This window comes from Mesoplodon mirus (assembly GCF_964341445.2).
Source record: "Mesoplodon mirus genome assembly, chromosome: 5".
Lineage (NCBI taxonomy): Eukaryota > Metazoa > Chordata > Mammalia > Artiodactyla > Ziphiidae > Mesoplodon > Mesoplodon mirus.
In genome coordinates, this window is record NC_138980.1 from 55,727,685 (window position 1) to 55,751,519 (window position 23,835).

General features: G+C 39.9%; 1 long non-coding RNA gene across 1 annotated transcript in view; it reads right to left on the reverse strand.

Annotated features, from left to right (window-relative positions):
* Positions 1 to 319: 319 nt before the first annotated feature.
* The window catches only part of LOC309803968, a 127,543-nt gene continuing 104,027 nt past the window's right edge, over positions 320 to 23,835 (reverse strand). Inside the window, exon 3 of the long non-coding RNA XR_014294030.1 lies at positions 320 to 395. This is a non-coding gene — a long non-coding RNA (uncharacterized lncRNA). The remainder of the gene's footprint in view (positions 396 to 23,835) is intronic.

Consider the following 23,835-nt stretch of genomic DNA (forward strand, 5'->3'; position numbering starts at 1 on the left):
GGAATGGATGTATAAATGGAAGGTCATGAGAGAAACAAATCATAATATAAGACAATCTTTTGGCTTGCTGTAAGTCACTCCATGTAGGCGGCAGCCTAGTCATATGGTTCCCAAATCTGGCCGTCCATAATGTATACCTAAGGAGCTTTAAAACATACATATTCCTGGGACCTGCTTCCTGAAGGATATTCTGATTCAATAAATATGGGATGGGGCCCCAGTAATCCATATTTTAACATCCTCAGAAAATTCTGAATCATCTAGTCCAAGGTCTGATGCTTGAGGGTTATAAGTTTAACTCACCCAAGTGTCATATTGGCTCCATTCTCTCAGGTGTCCTATTTTTGAGCTGTTCATTCTCTCTTTTCACTGATGATTCAGCCCATTCAGATAATCTGCATGAGGAAAATACTCCTATGACTTGGAAATACTCCTATGATTTGTTCCACAAGGAGCTGTAACAATAGTAATAATAATGTACTGCCATGTATTAAGCACTTAACAAGCATCAGGCATTCTGCTAAGTGCTTCTATGAATAGTTGCTCAGTTAATCCTATCAGCAACCCTAATAAGAGTTTTCTTTTAACCACTTTATTGAGATATGATTGACATACAAAAAGCTGTACATATTTAATGTATATAACTCGATGTATTTGGAGATAAGTACAACACCTGCAAAATCTTCACCACAATCTATGCCTTAACTATTTCAACTCCAAAAGTTTCCTCCTGCCCTCTTAATCATAAGTCATTATTTTTTGTGATAAAAATGCTTAACATATGATCTACCCTCTTAGCAAAATATTAAGTGTACAATACAGTATCGTTAACTATAGGAACAGTGATGACCTGAATGTTTGTGTCCCCCAAAAAATTCATATGGTGAACTCCTAACCCCCCAAAGTGATGGTACTAGTAGGTGGGACCTTTGGGAGGTAATTAGGCCATAAGGGTGGAGCCCTCATGAATGGGATTAGTGCTCTTATAAAATAGATACCACAGAGATCCCTAGTCACTTCTGCCATGTGAGGGTACAATGAGAAGTCTGAAACCTGGAAAAAGCCCCTTACTTGACCATGCTGGCACCCTGATCTCAGACTTCTTGCTCCTAGAACTATAAGCAACAAATTTCTGTTGCTTATAAGCTAACCAGTCTGTGGTATTTTGTTATAGAAGCCCAAACAGACTAAGATAGGTACTATGCTGTAGAGTAGGTCTCCGGTACTTATTCATCAACTGAAACTTTGTACCCTATGTCTAAGACATCCCCATTTCCATCTCCCCCAGTCCCTGGCAACCACCATTCTACTCCCTGCTTCTATGAGTTTGACTATTTTACATTCATCATGTAAGTGGCATCCTGTAGTATTATTACTTCTGTGACTGGCTTATTTCTTCTGTGACTGGCTTATTTCACGTAACGTGATGTCCTCAAGGTTCATCCAAATTGTCGCAAAAGGCAAGATTTCCATTTTTTAAAGGCTAAACAATATTCCATTGTATGTATATACTACATTTAAGAAATCCATTCATCTGTATATGGACATTTACATTGCTTTACATTGCTACAGTAATCAAGAGAGTATGGTACTGGCACAAAAACAGAAATATAGATCAATGGAACAGGATAGAAAGCCCAGAGATAAACCCATGCACATATGGTCACCTTATTTCTGATAAAGGAGGCAAGAATATACAATGGAGAAAAGACAGCCTCTTCAATAAGTGGTACTGGGAAAACTTGACAGCCACATGTAAAAGAATGAAATTAGAACACTCCCTAACACCATACACAAAAATAAGCTCAAAATGCATTAAAGACCTAAATGTAAGGCCAGACACTATAAAACTCTTAGAGGAAAACAGGCAAAACACTCTATGACATAAATCACAGCCAGATCCTTTTTGACCCACCTCCTAGAGAAATGGAAATAAAAACAAAAATTAACAAATGAGACCTAATGAAACTTAAAATCTTTTGCACAGCAAAGGAAACCATAAACAAGACGAAAAGACAACCCTCAGAATGGGAAAAAATTATTTGCAAATGAAGCAACTGACAAAGAATTAACCTCCAAAATTTACAAACAGCTCATGCAACTCAATATCAAAGAAACAAACAACCCAATCCAAAAATGGGCAGAAGACCTAAATAGACACTTCTCCAAAGAAGATATACAGATTGCTAACAAACACATGAAAGAATACCTAACATCACTAATCATTAGAGAAATGCAAATCAAAACTACAATGAGGTATCCCGCCTCACACCAGTCAGAATGGCCATCACCAAAATACCTACAAACAATAAATGCTGGAGAGGTTGTGGAGAAAAGGGAACCCTCTTGCACTGTTGGTGGGAATGTAAATTGATACAGCCACTATGGAGAACAGTATGGAGGTTCCTTAAGAAACTAAAAATAGAACTACCATATGACCCAGCAATCCCACTACTGGGCATATACCCTGAGAAAACCATAATTCAAAAAGAGTCAGGTACTACAATGTTCATTGCAGCTCTATTCACAATAGCCAGGACATGGAAGCAACCTAAGTGTCTACTGACAGATGAATGGATAAAGAAGATGTGGCACATACATACAATGGAATATTACTCAGCCATAAGAAGAAACGAAATTGAGTTATCCGTAGTCAGGCAGATGGACCTAGAGACTGTCATACAGAGTGAAGTAAGTCAGAAAGAGAAATACAAATACCATATGCTATGGAATCTTATAGAAAAATAAAAAAAGGTTCTTAAGAACCTAGGGGCAGGACAGGAATAAAGACGCAGATGTAGAGAATGGACTTGAGGACATGGGGAGGGGGAAGGGTAAGCTGGGATGAAATGAGAGAGTGGCATGGACATATATACACTACCAAATGTAAAACAGATAGCTAATGGGAAGCAGCCACATAGCACAGGGAGATCAGCTCGGTGTTTTGTGACCGAGCTGAGGGGTGGGACAGGGAGGGTGGTAGGAGGATGCAGAGGGAGGAGATATGGGGATATATGTATATGTATAGATGATTCTCTTTGTTATAAAGCAAAAACTAAGACACCATTTTAAAGCAATTATACTCCAATAAAGATGTTAAAATAAATAAATAAGTTGCTAACATTGATTGAGCATACATAATACTAATAGTAAAATAATAATAATAGCTAACATCGATTGAGCATATGTAACATATCACTCTACAGCAATGATCTCATTTAAGCCTCATGGTAACCCAGTGAGATATGTACTATTTTATTATCACTCCTGTTTTATAGAAATATACACTGTGGCACAAAAAAGCTAAGTAACCTGCCCAAATCCCCAAACTTTGTCTGTAGTAGAACAGGAATCTCAACCAGGAAGTCTGACTCTGACATTCATGCTCTCACAATACCATATCATCTCTACAGGATGCGAAAGCGGAAGGACCCCAGCAGTTAGAATCCTTTACTATGCAGTAATCTTCTTTACATCGAAATCTTTTTACTTTATCCATATTGAAGTGCACAGAGCTAGAACTTTAAGGGCCTTCATGTCTTGCTGCCCATCATATATTTTCGCTGAGCTTGCCTGATTCCAGCTTAAATAACGGATGGTGCCCTGCAATTCAGATTTTGTGAGAAGTTGCAGATGACGAGTTGCTGGTTAGCATGTCAGCTGAAGGAAAATACATTTTAATGTAAATGCAATGAGCTGGAATGACAGTATTTTCTCCTAGAGCCTTAACTAGGTTAGCGTGACCTCTGAGAGGGGCCAGAATTCTAACAGCAAAATGAGAATAGAAAGGCGTATGGAGATTTATTTGTTAATCAGCCATGTTTTACTGGAACGATTATGCTCAGCACAATGGCCATTTGCCAGCTTCAGCCAGGGCACCAGTTTTGGTCAGGTGACCAACCAAAAATAATGTCTCAGAAAGTGCTGGGGAGGCCACAGTAAGGCAACGGCACCCTAAAACTGGTGGCAGAAGTGGGAGAAAGTGCTAGGACTCTAAAGAAAGAAGACTTTCTTATAGGAATTCTAGCATGCACCTTGCTTGCTAAGCAATTTGTGCTGCAATAAAAATCCTCTTTGAGAGTTGATAGGAACAATGGACCTCTGGGACATGAAAACAGGGAGGAAAACAGGAGAGAAAAACAAGAAAATGGTTCTTTCCCATTAAGGATTTCCCCTCACACCTAATCTTTGCTCTTGGCATGGAGACTGTGTTCTGAAGTAAAGGGGAGATGCCATTTTCTTTGAGCTGGCCAACAAAAAATCTCATCATTCCTTACGTTTATTTTGTTTTGGAATTTAGGGAATTGACAGAAGCTGAGCTGGTTAGACACAGACAAAACTAAAAAAACAAACCAGATGTTCTCTAGTCTACCCATAAGTGAGTCTGTGAGAGTCAACAACAAAGAAGGAAAAAAATAACTGAAGATGTACCACTGTGCCCCTTGGTACTTACAATGCCATCCGAACAGATTTCTAATGGTGTTTAAAAGATGCCTTGGCACCTCCCCAGAAATACTGAATCATAATCACAAGGGGAACCAGAGGAGAAATTATCTATATTTTTAAATAAGCAGTTCAGATGATTCTAATGCAGGACCAGGTTTGGGAATCTCTCCTCTGGACCACACTTCCTCACATCATCACACAAAGGAAAAGCAGTGAGGCTATTCTGGGTCCATCTTGCCCAGCGTTCAGGCTCTAAAAGAGCTGTGATACAAAGAACACGGTGGTTCTATTTCCTGACCTTGACCCCAAACAACATGAAAACAATTAATATTCACCTATAGCACTTAATATGTGCCAGGAACTTTTACAAATATTATCTTGTTTCAGCCAAAGGTTAATATTGCTTAATATTTAAAAATTCAATATTTAGATGGGTTACTTTCAGTCAGAAATGTTTAAAAACAATACCATTATACATAATTGAATCACACAATTTTGTTTCCACTTCACCTTGGATATCTTGCTTGTAAGTGAACTTTCATTTGTCTATAACTCTCACCTGACAGTAGAAAAATGAACTAAATGATCAATCTAGTTTAAAACCTGTCTGCTCTTATTATCTAAATGGTCACTTTAGGTAGTATCAGTCTCCTTAGAATAAAAATGTTTTAATCTTTCAAACAGTCTCTCCCTGCTTCTCCAGCAAGAGGAATTCTGTGTATAAGGAAAACGTGGAGAGAGGGAGAAGTCTACAGTTGTGGTTAACAATTGTTCATGGTGATATATAGGTAGAAGGATGGTCTCCTGCCCACCGTGGTCTAGAAATCACATCTCTTGTATCCACTTGCCCCTCTGCCCCACATGGCAGAAAGGGAAGCTGGCAGGACACTGCTTCTTATTTTCTCTTTTTCTTCAATCAGAATACAGACTGGGGGCCCCTGGCCACCTGGGCTTCACCCCACCCACTGCTAGCAGCAGAGACTTCGAGGTTTGGCTGTAACTCCACTCTCCCCATCTGGCAGGTCTACCCTCAGTCTTCACTGCAGGACCAGCTTGCCCCTACCACCATAACTCACACTGGCAAGATTCCCAAACACACTCTCAAGTATTCTTGGGACCAACCTACACCACACGGGACTGTCAGGTCCATCTTGTGCCCTAGGCTGGTGAAGAAGCAAATCTCAGTCAATGTCGCCCCAATTTCTCTAATGAACCTCTGGCTTCCTGTGCCAAAGCCAACACAGGGATGAGAACATTAGAACCATGTCTCTTTGCTCTGCTCTTTCACTCCCTTCTCTCTCCTTCTGTTTCCTACTAGCTTTGAAGCCAGAAAGGCGCAGGCTCTTCTAACTGGCCTTCAGGGGCAGACACCACTTAGATAAAGCCTGGTCTTGATATATGCCAAACAGGCAGCTACAGGAATTTAGGCAACCCCCTCTCAAGTAAACTACAGCCTGTTTTTATGGATGTTCCTTTAGGTGTGTATCCCTCCTCTGGCATTCCTAATCTTGCCCTTCCTTTTTCTAGGCAACAGACTCCTCAGCCAACTAGGGCAAAGCCCCTGTAATTGGGAAGAAAAAAGATAAAAATTTAAATTATCTAAAAATATAAATTATTTTAAAAATATTACTTCACTGCATATGTATACAGTACTTTGTTATTTTCAGAATGAGTTTGACTTTGGAAGGAAGGCAAAGTCGGAATTGCTATCTGCATTTATGGACGAAGACACTGAAGCACAAATTGTCACACGATTAGTAAGTGGTCTGGAATATTGTCCTCTGTTTATTCCTAGAGCCGTCTTCTTTGTATGATATATTTCCTTATTTAGTGATATTTTTTCAGCCAATGCTTTCTCAATTAAGAGGTCCATTAGGCTGGGCCAAGTACCACGTGGGTGGTCTTATTGTTTTACCTACCTATTCAAATCCTACTGCCCTAAAAGGCCCAGGTCAGGTACCACTTCTCCTGTATCACTTCCATGACCTTGCTCTACTCTGAATCTTTTAATCCTGTAGTTCAGACAGCATCATTTGGCATGTAGTTCAACACAGCAGTGTTTTGTACGGCTTTCTAATTTATTTATTACCTATGTAATGCTTGCCTCTCAACTGGTTCGTAAACTGTTCTGCAAGCTGTTTGAAGGCAGGGACTATGCTTCTCAAGTCCTGCTCTAATGGTTAAGAAAATAGATTCTGAAGGTGCACTGCTTGGGTTCAAACCCTGATTCTGCTGCTTATGCTCTGTGAGATTCTGGGCATGTCACTTAACCTCTCCGAGCCTCTGTTTCCCCTACTCCCCACTTGCAAAACGGAGATAATAATATGCCTGTTCACAGGATTATTGTGAACATTAAATAAATGAATATATTTAAAGTATCTAGAATTATAATAGACACACAGTAAGCACTATATGCATGTTTGGATCTTTATTTTATGCCCCTTAGCCCCTTAGCACATAAGGCTGACTACAAAGCTAATACTTGCTTATGTTTCTGAGTTGAATCATTTGAATTAGATAAAGATTTTTCTTTTAGTATTTTATTTTGTATAATAAAATTGCTGAGATGCAAAGCTAAATTTACCAACCTTTAAATTCTTCAGATAAGTGAGTCTACGAAAGTATAAAAATATCATTTTATCACCAAAAATAGTCACTGTCCTCAACACATCTCACAGAAAATAACAGTCCTCATCATATTCCTGAGTGTCAACAGTGCACAAAGAAAGCACTGTCTTAGCCTTACCCTCTTTGAGTTATCTCAACACCTCTGAGTTAAGTCAAGGACTAGTGTGCTCATTTTACAGGTGGCGAAACTGAGGTATTGCAAATCAAGAGGCTGGACCACATCATCGGGAAAGTTCTTAGGGGAGGCAGGGATGGAACTCAGAGCTCTCCCAGTCCCAGATGCACATGTGTGCCTGGGGCCTGCCAGTTACCAAACACTTTAATACCCATGATCTCACTTGACCCTCATAGGGACTTCCTGAGCTTCTCAGAAGAGGAATCACAATCCCTATTTTGCAGGTGAGGACACCACAGCTGTGGGGCTAAGACGTGGCCGAACTTGGGTCAGAGCCCAAGTCACCCAATCATGAACCCTGTGTTCCCCCATCTCCTCATAGTACCCCAACCACAGTACGCAGTCATGACAAGGAGGTGCAGCATGGTGCCTACACGGTGGGTTCTGGCCTCATACACAGCTCCATCCTGATCCCCTCTCACCACATACTGGGTGTGCCACCTCCACAAAGGTCTTGATCTTTCTGGGCCTCAGTTTCTCGGTTTCTCCATTTGTGGGATGAAGATAATACTAGGACTTTCCTCAGAAGGTTGAAAAGAGAATTAAACTGTATAGTCTATGCAGATACCTGGCACAGTGTCTAGCAAATATTGAGGACTCAGCCAGTATGGTTGGGAAAACACTTATTTCTCACTCATCATATTTCCATGTGCAGGCACTTCAGCTAGACCAACATTCCTGGACTCTCTTCCCACTTTTACTCACACTTCCCAAGGGAGAGGAGATTTATCCGAGTGTGCATTTGGAAGGGTACTTTGGGGTCTGCTCTCAGCCATGCATTAGGTTCAACAAAGGAGATTCCCACTCTCTAAGGGGATGCCTGTGATTGGACATGCTCTCCTGGTCTGAGAATGTTCTTTGCTGAGATGCAGTATTAGGACAACCATTGTTTCCTCAACCCTCAGCCAAATGCTCCAACCTAACTTTCATCAGTAACAGAGTTGACACTTTGATAACCATGTTCCTGACTCTTACATCCATCACTGAATTGGCTTAGATTTAGGGAAAAAGGTAGATATTTTCTACTGATCCCCTAAAATCCCAACAAATATTATCTGCTGCTATGATAATCGATATTATGTAAAAATTGTTTCTAAGCAAAAGTGCCAGGGGTCTCTGGCTTCTTTGCATCCCATCAGATGGCTGGTATGGCTCTAAAGGGTTTGGCTGCTACATTCAGCAGCAGCCTGCAGCACCAGGACATAAGAAATGAAGCAGACCATAGTCTCCAACACTTCCCCACCTTAGATCTCAAGAATGCATTGAGGACAAAGCTGACTCTAAACGTTTTCTCAGTGTCTTCTTTTCTGAGGGGCCCACTGTGATGGGGAACCAAAGCCCAGCTAAATCTCTGTCACTTTCTCAATGTTCTGCTTGGCGAGTTTCACCTTGGGTGTCCCCAGAACTTTGTCAGAGTAGACGGGAAATTCTCGGAGAGTGACTAGACATCCTGTCTATTTTGGTTCACCATTTCTCCAGAAGCCTGGTTTCTGAGCTAAGAGAAATGTGACTTGTGTCAGAGTACAAGAGAGCGCCGGTGGCAAGGGCTTCCACATATCTATTTCTGGCTGTCCCCTGATGCTGTGTCACTGGAGGAACTGTGACATCACAGCCTCTGCCTTTTAACAAGGGCCTGACACTACAAGTGACTCATAGAGAATGTCAACCGTGGCTGCCAGCCTGACTCAATACACACAGACATAGGGAGTCACACAGAGTGACTTATGCCAGGGTTGTATAGGGGCATGAAGACAATCACAGACTATTAGGACTAGAAGTGACCTTAATTGTTCTCCAGTAAAACCCTATCTAAAGCCTGAGCCCCTGCTATTACATTCCTGATAAGTGGGCCTCCAGGTTCTGCTTATATACCTCCAAGGATTGAATTCATTATCTTCTAAGGCAGCTGTATCAGGATGATTCGAGTCACAGTAACAGTATATTTAACCATACAAAGTTGTGACATCTCACTTAACAAGAAGTCCGAAGGGAAGTGGCACCAGGGTTGCTTGGTTGCTCAAAAGAGTCACCAAGTTCCAAGGTTCTTTCCATTTCATAGGAAATCAGTGATGGTTTTCCTCACTGGCTCAATTTTCTTTCTCTCATCTGATACTATTAAAACAAGAAGAAAAGTGGTACACACCAAAGGCTTTCTCCTTATATACCTCTCCCTTTTAATAACTATTGTAGAAAAACTTTCCAAGTCTCCTAAGAGTTCCCTAGCATCTCACTGGTCAGAACATGATCACATGCCCATCCCTAAACCAGTCATTGGCAGAGGGGTAGAGGATTGACACAGTTGGCCTTGACCAATTGTGAATAATGCAGTTGGAGTTGGACCCACTGCCCTCTGGAACAAAGAATAGTTTTATAAGCAAAAAAAAGGGAAAATGTCTATTAGGTATAGGCCATCAACTCTATCTGCTATAGTAGCCCAATCCTTATTGAACTATTTCAAATTTCTTTACACAGTTGAGTTAGAAACTGTTTAACAATGTATCTCCCCAGCCACTGATTCTAGATCTACCCTGATGCTTCATACAGAATAAACACATTTCCGTATAGTAACTTAAAGTACATCTGAAAACTGATTGTTCTAGAAAAATCTCCAATTTTTTGCACTCTTCATTGAGAGACAGCATAGTATAGAACTCTAGAGTCAGACTGCCTGAGTTCAACTTCCAGCTCTATGACTCACAGGGTGATTCTGGGAAAATTATTCTTTGTACCAACTTTTCTTATCTGGACAATGAATATAATAGCAATGCTTATCTCATAAAGTTGCTGTAAAGATTAGTTAATATATGTAAAGCTCTTAAAACTGTGCCTGGTATATAGTTGGTACATTTGAGCGTCTGTTATTGCATTATCAGTTTTAAACTTTTGGTTGTTTTCTACTGCCAGTATTCTATTTATCTGCGTCTCCATCAAAAAGTGGAAGCAGGAACTTAAATCTAGATTTCTCAGTGTACACCCTTATATTCTATTAATGGCTGCCTCAGAGAAAGTTAAGTAACAGTCATGATCTTTCATTCACTATGCTAAATCATGTCTTCAACATGTATCTGCGTGGTTGATATTTTTGAACTTGGATGAAAGCCTTACAATTTAACTCTATCTCATCTCATGGAAACACAGCAAGACTGAAAGTATGCCTATAACCCCCAGGAAGGGGAAATGAAGAGTATAAAAACATTAGGTTTTTCCAGGCTAAATTGTTCTCTCATCCCCAGGACCACTTACCTCATCCTCTCCACTTAGACCACTTGGATTTACCCATTACTAAGCCTGGTCTCTCAGCGCCCTATCAACTCTGTGAGCCTAGGACAGTGTTATGGGCTGAACTATGTCCCCTCAAAATTCATATGTTGGAGCTCTAACCCCAGTACTCCAGAATGTAACTGTATTTGGAGATAGGTCTTTAAAGAGGCAATTAAATGAAGCCATTGGAGGGACCCTAATCCAATCTGACTGGTGTCCTTTTAACAAGAGGAAATTTAGACATACAAAGAGACACAAGGGATGTGTGCACACAGAGGAAGGACCATGGAGAACATAGCAAGTAGGCAGCCATCTGCAAGCCAAGGAGGGAAGTCTTAGAATGAAATCAACTGTGCTGACACCTTGGACTTGGACTTCCAGCCACCAGAACTATGAAAAATAAACTTCCATTGATTAAGCCCCCAGTCTGTGGTATTTTATTATGGCAGCTCTAGAAAAATTATATAGGCTGCTTGAGCTGATTTCTGTTGCTTGCTATCAAAAGACCCTGTTTAATATGTACCACTAATTCATCCTCCTCCACCTCTATCACCACTACCATCACCTTCTCCAACCTCTTTTTGCCTACCTCTGTTTAATCATCTTGGGCCATCTCAATAGTCATTTTCCTGCCTGGCTGCACCTACTTTACCAATCAGGGTGTCCTCAGGGTCTACATCAGGGCAAGTGTAGTCCTCAGACAACAGAACATGGGAAGGGAGTTTAAAGGGTATATTCCTGGGCCCTACTACAGACAACTGAAAAAGAACATGCTTAGCAAGCTTCCTAGGTGATTCTTATCCACCTTCTCAAATTTCTATTTGTGACTAACAATGGCTAGCTTTAAAAATCACAAATTGGAATAACTGGAGAGGAACTTGCTGTGGGGACTTGGAAAAGTCATTTTTCTCTTCCGGAACTCAGTTTGCTCTTCAATATCCCAAGGTAGGTGAAGCCTAAATTCCCTTCTTGATCTGCTACTTCTCTAACTGGAAGCACACTTAAATCAGAAATAGGATATCATGTCATACTGATATTAACTAATTTTCAAACCTCAGTGTTTAAGACAGAACCCTCTCAGGTAAGGGCTAGTGCTGTTACCCTCTCAGGTAAGGGCTAGTGCAAGAATCAAAACCAGACAGAGGAATTTATTGGCCCATGATTCAGGCAAGAAGATGAAAAGATAAACTTTGGCCAATGGACAGACAATCCTTCACAAGCTATCCAAACACCTTGAAGGCCTTCTGCTCCAGGAAGCCTACCTAGACTAAATAATGCAGCAGGATGACCCTCCTGCTCTCAACCTGGTGACTAGGAGTGACCAAAACAGGAGAATAGTGTCACCAGTACATGTGGCTGTCTTTGATCACAAACGTCTGGGGATGAGGGCAGAAAGAAGGGGAGAGACTTGAGTGTATGTCCTAAAAAGGATCCAGCTGACTCGAGCATCTGGGCAAACATTAGCTCTTACACCCAGGCAACCCCCAGTGACAAAGTATAGCCAAGCTCTGGGAATCAGCTTTCCCTGTCCTTTACATGGAGAACTGGGCAAGGGTCTGTAATGGGTGGGTGAGGAGTGAGATGAAGAGGGCAGTAAGGGATGGAAGGTGAAGATAGGATGGGGTGGGATGCAGTATAGGAAACAAAATCCTTGGAACAACTAGCCTCCCTGGGTCAGTCAGCTGTGCCATCAGATCCTGTCACCAGCTTTGAACCAATCCTTGGTCCTGTTCCAGTCCTCAATATACTATATAATTTTAAATCACTTTGTATTTGTCATCCTAAAAGCAAGGGGACCTTTCGCCTTTGTACACAAAATGAATGAAAAATGCATTCATGCCATCTTTAAATATAAAATATGTTACAGGATGACTACTACTCCGGAATCTTAAAACTCAGCCTCTATTCCTAGCTTGTTTATTAATTTATCATTAATATATTCATCTATTTGTTCACTCACTCAACAAATATTTATTAAGAACTCTCTGTGTGCTAGGCATCCTGCGAGACACTGAGGACAGGATAGTGGTCAAGACAAAACCCAGTTCCTCCCCCGAGGAGCTCCCAGCCTAGTGGAGGAGAAAGACAGTAAACAAAATAAATAAATAATTATGTAGTTTTAATTTTTACAAGTGCTATAAAGGAGATATATGAGTTGATTTGGAAATGTTTGGTGGTTGTACTTTTTCTATGCAGAGTCAGGCAAGGCTACTCTGAGTTCTGAGCTGGCTCTGCCACTGTATCATGTGCATGACAATTTTACTGGGCAAGATCCTTCAGACTCATTAGGCCTCAGTTTGCCCAGCTGTAAAATGGTAAGGCTGTACTCATGAATTCCAATGTCTCCTCATTACACTATGGTTCTTGCACCTGGGAGTATATATAAATAATATGTTTATATATATATATCCCATTACAAAATAAATTTAGGAAAACTGATACAGAAAACAGAGTGACCTTTCTCAGTACAGAGACCACAGAGGAGACAGCCCTCTCCATAGAACAGCTTCTCCCCCTGGAACTTGGTCACCGCATCACTCCAACCCCCAACAGGACCTTCTCTGAGTTGGTGATTTGCAAATCTTCTTCCCCAAGCCAAAAGTATATTTCACCAGCATACAGGCAGGAGTGACAGAATGGGGTTAGGACGTGGAGAAGAGTGACATGGTTTTTTTTTCATCTGAGGCACTGCAGAGAAGGAGGTGGCATGGAGCCAATGATGGTAGCTCCCTGAGATGAGGCGAACAGGGATGCTGTTGGGATGAAGATACTGGGGTTCATCAGGTATACAGGCATTCAGAGTCTGGACCAAATCAGGAAACGCAGACTAGAGATCTTCCCTTGTGGTTAAATTTCTATTTAATTTTAGTCAAGTCATGGACTTTCTCTGGGCCTCCGGTACCTGCTAAGTAATTAGCCACTTCTTCTAACTAGCTTGATGATATTAACATGAGGATACAAGTTATGTGATCGATGTGTTAAAGAGATAAACAACTATGTAAGACAGCCATCTCTGTTTCTCATTAGCAAGAATACAGCTAAAATTTTGCTTAAATGGACCATCTTCAGTAGAGAGCCATGTAAGAGGGAAAAACAATTGCCTCTCAGGACTGCTATGGTATGCATACCAAAGTGCTTTGTAAACTGTAAAGCACCATGTACATGTAAGGTATTACAATATTATAGTAATTATTTTAAATATCATTATAATTATTATGAATGAAATAATTATGAGAAGATAAATACTCTTAACTGGAGTTGGATACATAGATGAATAGCTGGAGAGATGGATGACCAAGCATTTCAAAAGTCACATACAACCACATTCCCTACCACCTAATAGAGACTGCAAAAAGATCTCTATGACTCTTGTTATGGACAAATCTAAGAGAAACTAGCTTTCTATAAACACATACTACATGTGAGTTGTATTTTGATAATGTTATATAAAATGACAATAATTTAAGTGTATGATGCAAAGCATCTAAATAAACATTAAGTCATCTGGTGCTCACAAGATAAAGAATTAATTTAAGAATGGTGCTATTATCCCTTTTGGCAGATATGGAAACTGAGTCAAAAGAAGTTAAGGGCTTGACTACTATCCATTAGGTTTTAAAGAAAGAATGAAGAAAAAAATCTAAGTTTTCTTGCATTGAAATAATGGATCCCTCAAAGGCAGCCTATGGAATGGGAGAAAATATGTGAAAATCATATACCAAAAAGGGATTAATATCCGAAATATAGGAGGAACTCCTACAACTTAATAGTGAAAAAACCCAATTAAAAATAATTACCCAAAATAACCCAATTAAAAATTTGCAAAGGAAATTAATAGATATTCCTCTAAGGAAAATATATAAATGGCCAACAGGCACATGAAAAAGTGCTCAACATCACTAATCATCAGGGAAATGCAAGTCAAAACCACAATGAGGTATCACTGCATACCTGTTAGAAGGGCTATTACCAAAAATAAATAAATAAATAACCATTGTTGGTGAGGATATGGAGAAATTGGAACCTTGGTACACTGTTGGTGGGAATGTAAAATAGTACAGCCACTATGGAAAACAGTGTGGATCTTCCTCAAAAAATGAAAAATAGAGCTACCATATGATCCAGCAATACCATTTGTGAATATTTATCCTAAAGAATTGAAATCAGGATTTTGATTGATCTCCTGTGTTTACTGCAGCATTATTCACAACAGCCAAGATGTGAAAACAACCTAAATATCCATCAACAGATGAGCGGATAGAGACAATGTGGTATATACATATGATGGTACACTATTCAGCCATAAAAAGGGAGGAAATCCTTCTCATGCTACAAGATGGATGGACCCTGAGGATATTATGCTGAGGGAAATAATCCAGTCAGAAGAACATATACTGTGTGATTTCATTTATATGAGGTGTGTAAAGCAGTCATACTCATCAGAGCAGAATGTAGAATGGTGGTTCCCAGGGGCTGGGAGGAGGGGGAGATGGGGACTTGCTGTTCCGTGGTTATATAGTTTCAGTCGTACAGGGAAAAGTTCAGAAATCTGCTGTAGTATTCACTCTAAAACTTAAGAGGGTGGATCTCACGTTATGTGTTTTTACCACAATATGTCTATATATTTTTTGGCCGTGCCACACGGATTGTGGGATCTTAGTTCCCTGACCAGGGATTGAACCCGGGCCCCCTGGCAGGGGAAGCACGGAGTTCTAACCACTGGACAGCCAGGGGATTTCCCCACAATTTATCTTTAAAAGGTTCTCTGGACTGCTGCTGTTCTGTTGGTATCAATACCCACAGTTTGTTATGTCTTGTGTTACAGAACAATGCCTACCTTGGCAAACAACATCAACAATAACAACAATAAACTATCCTTCTAAGCAGTCTAGAGCCATATATTGCAATTACTACACTCTCAGAAATAAAGTCATAAAACATCAGCACCAGAAACAACTTAGAGATAAGTTAACTAACCTCCCATTTCACAAATGAGAAACCTGGGAACTAGTGCTGGCAAAAGACTTGAATGAGTCCCTATAACAAATTAATAAGCTAAATAATAACTGAGCTTCCATTCCCAGACCAGTATTTTGCTTAGAGAAGTCGTTTGGGAACCTGATTACATATCAAAACCACTTGGGAACTGGGACTTCCCTAGGGATGCAGTGGCTAAGAATCCACCTGCCAACGCAGGGGACATGAGTTCAAGCCCTGGTCTGGGAAGATCTCACATGCTGTGGAGCAACTAAGCCCATGCACCACAACTACTAAGCCTGCACTCTAGAACCCGTGAGCCACAACTACTGATCCCACGTGCCACAACTACTGAAGCCCACGCATCTAGAGCTCGTGCTCTGCAACAAGAGAAGCCCCCACAATGAGAAGCCTGTGCACTGCAACGAAGAGTAGCCCCCGCTCACCGCAAATAGAGAGAAAGCCCTCACTCAGTGCAGCCAAAAAAAACCCCACTTGGGAACATAAAATATAAATGCCTGGGTCCTAGTAGAATTACTGAATACAGAATTTCTGGGGGAGTGACGAAGGATCTATAGTTTAAAAAGCTTCCATGGTGATTCTACTGCAGACAGTCTTCCAGCTGGTGTTCACCATTTTGGTTAAGCCAAATCCTTGGTTTATACCTAGTATATTTTATCTAATGGAAAACAACAGCCCAGCTGATGTTCAGTGTAAATCACTCTTGATACGGCCTACTTTAAAAGTTGGGGGAGGATTAGCACATGTGAATATCATTCCTTTTTTGAAAATAACTGGATAGTGACAGAATATTCATTCTCTATAAAATAACTATGAATGCTTTTTCTGTGAAGATTTTTCTCAATTTATACAGCTCAAAAATTATGTTTCTCAAGTCAAGTTCCAAACATCATACTTTTTAGAATGGAAGATAAATCATTTTCACTTCCACATTTGCCTCACTGAATTAGGGTCATGAGTGGTTGGCTGGCAACAAAACAAGGAGTTCTCAGAAGGACTTGTCCTTCCTACTGTAGTGATAAAGGTGAGGCCCAGAAGCTGTAGCACAGAGGTTGTTTCTAACACTATGACAGACAAGCAAAGGGGATACTAAAGCCTGTTAGGTTAAACTCAATCATCAAAAATCCATTAAGAAGAAAATTTTCCAGTTGTTTAACCTTTGTTCTGTACCAGATTCTATATCCATCATTCCCTTTCATCCCCTTAGTGTTGTCTTCATTTTGTTTTTGCTTAGAGAGATGACCCATAGCTACATATTGACCATTAGGTGATGGAGGTACAATTTAGACACAGGTCCCTGTGACCACAAATCTTGGGTTCTCTTAACCACCGTGCCATGGTGGGCCCAGGAGGGAAATGCCTGCATCTCAGGTACTGTCTCTCTCCTCAAAGAGCTAAGAGTTTAGTTAAGGGTCAATATGAAAAGTGTCCTGTTTGAAAGGCTGCTAATATATGAAAAACATGTATTTTACCACTTGTACAACATTGGTCAAGTCATTGTTCTTCCCTGACTTTTGGTTTTCTTATATTTCACATGGAAGTATTAGAATAGTTGGCATTCATCATCAAAAAGTCTACAAATAATAAATGCTGGAGAGGGTGTAGAAAAAAAGGAACCCTCCTATACTGTTGGTGGGAATGTAAACTGGTGCAGGCACTATGGAGAACAGTATGGAGGTTCCTTAAAAAACTAAAAATAGAACTACCATATGATCCAGCAATCCCTCTCCTGGGCATATGTCCGGAGAAAACCATATTTCGAAAAGATACATGCACCCCAATGTTAACAGCAGCACTATTTACAACAGCCAAGACATGGAAGCAACCTAAATGTTCATCAACAGAGGAATGGATAAAGAATATGTGGTACATATATACAATGGAATATTACTCAGTCATAAAAAAGAATGAAATAATGCCATTTACAGCAACATGGATGCTTACTTCACTTATCATACTAAGTGAAGTAAGTCAGACAGAAAAAGATGAATATCATATGATATCACTTATATGTGGAATCTAAAAAATGATACATATGAACTTATTTACAAAACAGAAAAGGACTCACAGACATAGAAGACAAACTTATGGTTACCAAAGAGGAAAGGGGTGGGGTGGGGAGAGGGGTACATTAGGAGACTGAGATTAACATACACATACTACTATATATAAAATAGATAACCAACAAGGACCTACTGTATAGCACAGGGAACTATACCTAATATTATGTAATAACCTCTAAGGGAAAAGAATCTGAAAAAGTTATACATATATGTATATAACTGAATCACTTAGCTATATACCTGAAACTTACACGATACTGTAAATCAACTATAGTTCAATAAATTTTTTTTTAAAAGCTGGAATAATTATTATGAATCCAGGCTCTGGTATCTAATACCCTGACTTAAAACATGGTTCTTTTACCACTCAGTACAGATCTAAATCCTTTCTGCAAAAGCCTTTAGGGCCAGATGTGTTTCCAGACATGGGAGCTGAGAAGACAGAGTTAGGAAAGTCATATAAAATATTACACAACATACCGCTATACCAAGAAGGTCTGGAGTAGTACTCAATAATTAAACACATAAATATTTCTGCAGCAAAACATATGAATATTAACATTAAGTGACATAAATAATTAATGAGTAGTCTGATGTCAGATCACGTCAGGTTTTACCACAAAATCAGTTCAAATCACATCAGGTTTTGTTGACACATAAGCTTTTTAGAAAAATAACTTTCCATTTCAAAGTTAACTGACTGAACCTGTAGATATTAAGCATGGGAAAATTAACTAATTTCTTGGCATTTCCATTTCCTCATTTATAAAATGGAAATAATATATGTACATACTTCACAAGGTTTAAATGAATTAATGCAAGTAAATCACTTAGAGTAATGCATGGTTCCTAGTAAATACTCATAAAACTACAAACTATTGTCATTTTTATTACCCCTTATGTAACTTTCACTTCTGGTATTCCATGATTCTAAAGAATCAAACAATATTTAAATAAAGTTTAAGTTCACAGCAGAAGAGATTTCATGATGCATGATCTAATGGAGTAATTGCTATAAGAATTCTATAGAATTAAATTGCTATAACGGCTCATAACAGAAAATTGAACACCTCGGGATGTATGCAAAAAAAGGTTTCATAGAAGAACTGGGATCAAAGGTAACCTTATAAGCAAGTAGGGTTTTGATAGCAGAAAGGGAAGGAAACGCAATCAGTTAAGAAGTGGAAGGAGAATAGGTTACAGAATCAAATAGACTTGGCTTTGAATATGACTCTAGCACTTAACATGCTATGTGAGCTTAGACAAGCCATTTACTCTCCTGAGTCTTATTTTCTCCTATTTAAAGAAGTGAGGATAATAATATCTATCTTTCAAAATTATTGGGAGGCTTGGAAATTATGTATATAAAGCACACAGAACAATGGCTAGCAAGTCTTGCATATTACTAGCCATTAGTGGAAAACAAACAAACTTCAAGTCAAACTAAGAAAGACCTTTCTTAACATCCAGAGCTTCTGAACTCTGGGATGGTTTATCCCGTGAGATATGGAGCTTTTCATAACAAAGGCTGTTTGGGAACCAACTATCTCACTTACTTGAGAAGGGATTACTGTTTGAGGAGGTGAGGAGGTGACAAGACTGGTGCCACCCACTTTCATCTCTTCTAATACTGAGACTTTGTCATCAGAGATTATGATGGGTTATTTTGGAATGTATTTTAATTCATGTTTTCCTTGTAAGATGAGGAATTCTAAGCCCTGAGAGTCTAATTCAGGAAAGACTGAGGACAAAAGAAAGTTATATAGGTTGGGTGAACTCAACTATGGCTGTCTTTGAGTGCCAGGGTGAGGATTTGACTCCCAAAGGAAATAAGGGTGACTTTTTTTTTTTTTTTTTTTTTTTGCAGTACGCAGGCCTCTCACTGTTGTGGTCTCTCCCGCTGCAGAGCACAGGCTCCGGACACGCAGGCTCAGAGGCCATGGCTCACGGGCCCAGCTGCTCCGCGGCACATGGGATCCTCCCGGACCGGGGCACAAACCCGTGTCCCCTGCATCGGCAGGCGGACTCCCAACCACTGCGCCAGCAGGGAAGCCCGGGTGGCATAGTTTTGAGGGACCTCTTACTCTGCAGGTTCCCTGTAACATTTACTCAAAGATGTTTCTTGCTCCCTACAGCAGTGAAATTAGAACTCTTTCATTTTGTCTTTTCTCTGCTCCTCTTCTCAGTTTTTTCCTTCCTTCCTCCTCCTCTATTCCTCTTCATCTCCATTACCACTGTCCTTTTCTCCAACAAACATGTCAACATTATCATCATCATCCTGAAGTGGTTAGTAAGAGGCCCAGGGCTATAAGTTAGGAGGAGCAATATGGGGAAGCTTACCCGTTCCTGTGTATCTGAAAGTCCTTTCAATTCCTTGGGGGAAAGATACCAAATAAACCAAAGCTATTACTATCACCAAGTGCCATACAGTACAGAGCATATTATTGGTGCCAAATAAATAATTCCCCTTGGCAAGTCAATACAGCCAAAGTATGACTAGCCTGCAGCCTGGATGGGACACAGATTATACTGAGATAGAGCTTTGAAAGAAACTATACATCAAAATAATGGCCTAAGATGTCAGGGCAGGATTCGTGTCCTTTCAAGTGGATAGTTTTAAATAATTCAAAGTTGGGACCTCCCTGGTGGTGCAGTGGTTAAGAATCCACCTGCCAATGCAGGGGACACGGGTTTGAGCCCTGGCCTGGGAAGATCCCACATGCCATGGAAAAACTAAGCCCGAGTGCCACAACTACTGAGCCTGCGAGCCACGATGGCTGACCCCGCATGCCACAACTACTGAAGCCCACGGACCTAGAGCCTGTGTTCTGCAACAAGAGAAGCCACCACAATGAGAAGCCCGTGCACCACACCAAAGAGTAGCCCCTACTTGCCACAACGAGAGAAAGCCCGTGCGCAGCAGTGAAGATCCAACGCAGCCAAAAAAAAAAAAAAAAGTTTAAATAATTCAAAGTTCATGGAGGCTTTGTTAGGAATGAGTATCCAGTCTTTCCCTTAAAGAGTCAGATTTGGGTCTGCTAAGGTCAACAGGCTCACCAGTATCAATATTTACAGTGATAGTATTCTTATTTAGTTTTCATTATCTCCTGCTAATATAAAATATGTGATAGTTTAAAAGTGGGAAGCCAATATTTGAAATGTCTAATATTCATATTAATAAATACAACAGTAATACTAATATTCATTGAGCACTATTTCACACCTATGTTAGTGGCATTGCACTAAACACTGAAGATGCCTTGCCAAATTAAAATCTTACAACAATCCTACAAAATTGATATTATTGTGCTCATTTTACTATTGAGAAAACCAAGCCTCTAAAATATTGATAAAATTTCCTAGGGGTACATAGTGGTAAGTGTTGGAACAGAATCATTCTGATTTCAATTTAACTTAAGCTAAAATGCCTCCTTCATCAAACAAATATGTATTTTAACATATTCAGAGGAAATGTTTAGGAAACCTTAGAGAAAATAATTTTTCAAACACTGTCACACAAATTAGAACCATGAACTTATATTTTTAATTATTTGTTAATTCTATATCATTCCCATCTGTTTCTTCAATGAAATTAACTGAGGGTATGAACCAGGCAACACTTACTTAGACTTGTTTTAGTAAGTAACAGAAAACTGCAAGTCTCTGTGTTTCCTAATTTGGGCTACTCTTCTCATTTAGTTTGAAATTGCTCTAAAAGGCTTTAGAGAAGGGACAGTCATGAAATTAGATATACGATCATGACTGCCTTAGCAAGCTCTTTCTTTACAGTTCATGGAACACATCTCAATTTGTATTAGCCAACTCCAGATTCATGAGTCTCAACTGCTTCTTACTCAGATGTTTCTGAACCCACCAAATGTAAATAAAGGTGATTCATTTCCAATTCTCCAAGCTCCCATGCAGCCAGTGATTGGAGACTAGAAAACGGCTACTTTTTCACTAATGTAGTGTTGACACCAACTTGTTCTGTAATTACGAAGGTGGTTACATCATGATGAAATTGTAAATTAAACAAGAGGGCATTTTTTGCTTAGGGTAAGTGTTAGGAAAGAGAGAAAGAATAAGATATCTAGTTTCTAACTCATCTCAGACCTGCCACCAAATGGGTAAGTTCAGTCAAGTGTTTTTTCTTTCTTTAGGCCTAAATTTTCCCATATGAAGAGTTGAGGTGTTTGATAGATGCTTTGTGAATGAGTACGGGAATGAATGGACACATAAAGAATCAACTTCTTTGTGATATATTTGTCTGGTTTTGGTATCAGGGTGATCCTGGCCTCATAGAATGAGTTCGAAAGTGTTCCTTCCTCTGCAATTTGTTGGAATAGTTTCAGAAGGATAGGTGTTAATGCTTGTCTAAATGTTTGGTAGAATTCACCTGTGAAGCCATCTGGTCCTGGACTTTCGTTTGCTGGGCATTTTTAAATTACTGATTCAACTTCATTACTGGTAATTTTCTGCTCATAGCAGCACTATTTACAATTGAAGGAAGCAACCTAAGTGTCCATCAACAGATAAATGGATAAAGTAGATGTGGTACATATATATACAATGGAATACTAAGAGTGAAATTTTGCCATTTACAACAACATGAACAGATGTGGAGGGCATTATGCGAAGTGAGGTGGGGAAGTGGGAGGCACAAACTACTGGGGGAAGATAGGTTCATGGATGTACTGTACAACATGGGGAATATAGCCAATATTTTGTAATAGCTGTAAATGGAAAGTAGCCTTTAAAAATCATATTAAAAATTTTTTTAAATAAAATAAAATTCTAAAAAAAAGGAAAGAATAAGGGCTTCCCTGGTGGCGCAGTGGTTGAGAGTCCACCTGCCGATGCAGGGGACATGGGTTCGTGTCCCGGTCTGGGAGGATCCAACATGCCGCGGAGCGGCTAGGCCCGTGGGCCATGGCCGCTGGGGGTGCGCGTCCGGAGCCTGTGCTCCGCAACGGGAGAGGCCACAACGGTGAGAGGCCCGCGTATTGCAAAAAAAAAAAAAAGGAAAGAATAAACTTAGCTGATCTCCAATGTGCTATCAGTTCTAACATCTCAGGATGACCAGGTTTCTTCCTCTGGCTGGGGCCATCGTTTCAGGAGCATGATAGTGGAAGAACCATGGCTGGGATTGAAAGAACTTGGAATGGATTTATTAGCCTATGCCTGGCTTTAACTTGGAGAAATGTCTACAATTCCATGGACTTCTATTCAGAGATCAAGAATTGTAATATCCTAAAATATCAGCTTTGACATGGACAATAGATCATCCAGTCCAACTTTATCATAACATTAGCACCTGCAAGGGAACCTCTGGTGCTTTAAATCATGGAAGAAATAGGCATTTTGAACTTCCTGGCAGGGCCACAGCAGTCAGTAGGGTCTCTGTAGTCCCCATGAGATGATACAACCTACAATCCACTTTATTTCTATGTGGAAGACCAAACTCTCATTTCTCTCCCAGAGTAAATGCCTGAGGAAGTTTTTCTTCATCTTTGCCTTTGATCTGGCCTGGTTTAGAAGATGAATCAGCAGCTTTCCAAAGGCTATGGAAAAGCAGCTCCAATTTAAATCTTCCTCCATTTATACCAGCCCCTGTTCAATGAGCCTAGCTCCTTAGGCTGAGAAGTCCTTGCAGAAAGTCTGACAGAACTTGCAGCTCGAATTTCCAGTCTTGATTACCTAGCCCTCATTTCTCAATGAGCAGTCAATTTTAGTCTACAACTGACCTGTGCCCAGAAGCAGAGTTGCTGGGAGAAAAGAGGCTTTAACCAGGTAAAAGATGGAAGATGGAAGATGAAGTCCACAGAATCTCTACCTTGGTAAAGTAAGGTTGCCACTGTTTGAGGTGTTTAATCACTACTGGACAGTCATGAGATAGTTGGCTTTAATATAAATATCATCTTGCTGCTCTGGTATTATTAAAACTCAGTTATGAAGAGGAAAAGTAAACAAAAAATACATAGCAAATACAAATATAGGACTTTTAAATTTTAAGTAGGAAAAGAATAACTTAAGGTAATTTTTTTCTACTTGTATTCTTGTATACATGTATGCATGCATTTACTCATTCATTCAGCATATACCCATTATACAAACACTGTGCTATGTGCAAGGGATATTTAAAGAACCAGGTTCTGACCTCAAGGAGCTGACAGTGTATAAAAGAGATACATGAGTAAACATATTAAAATATGGTGATGACCTTTTTTTCCCTTACTTCCAACATGCAATTTCCCTCTAAATCTG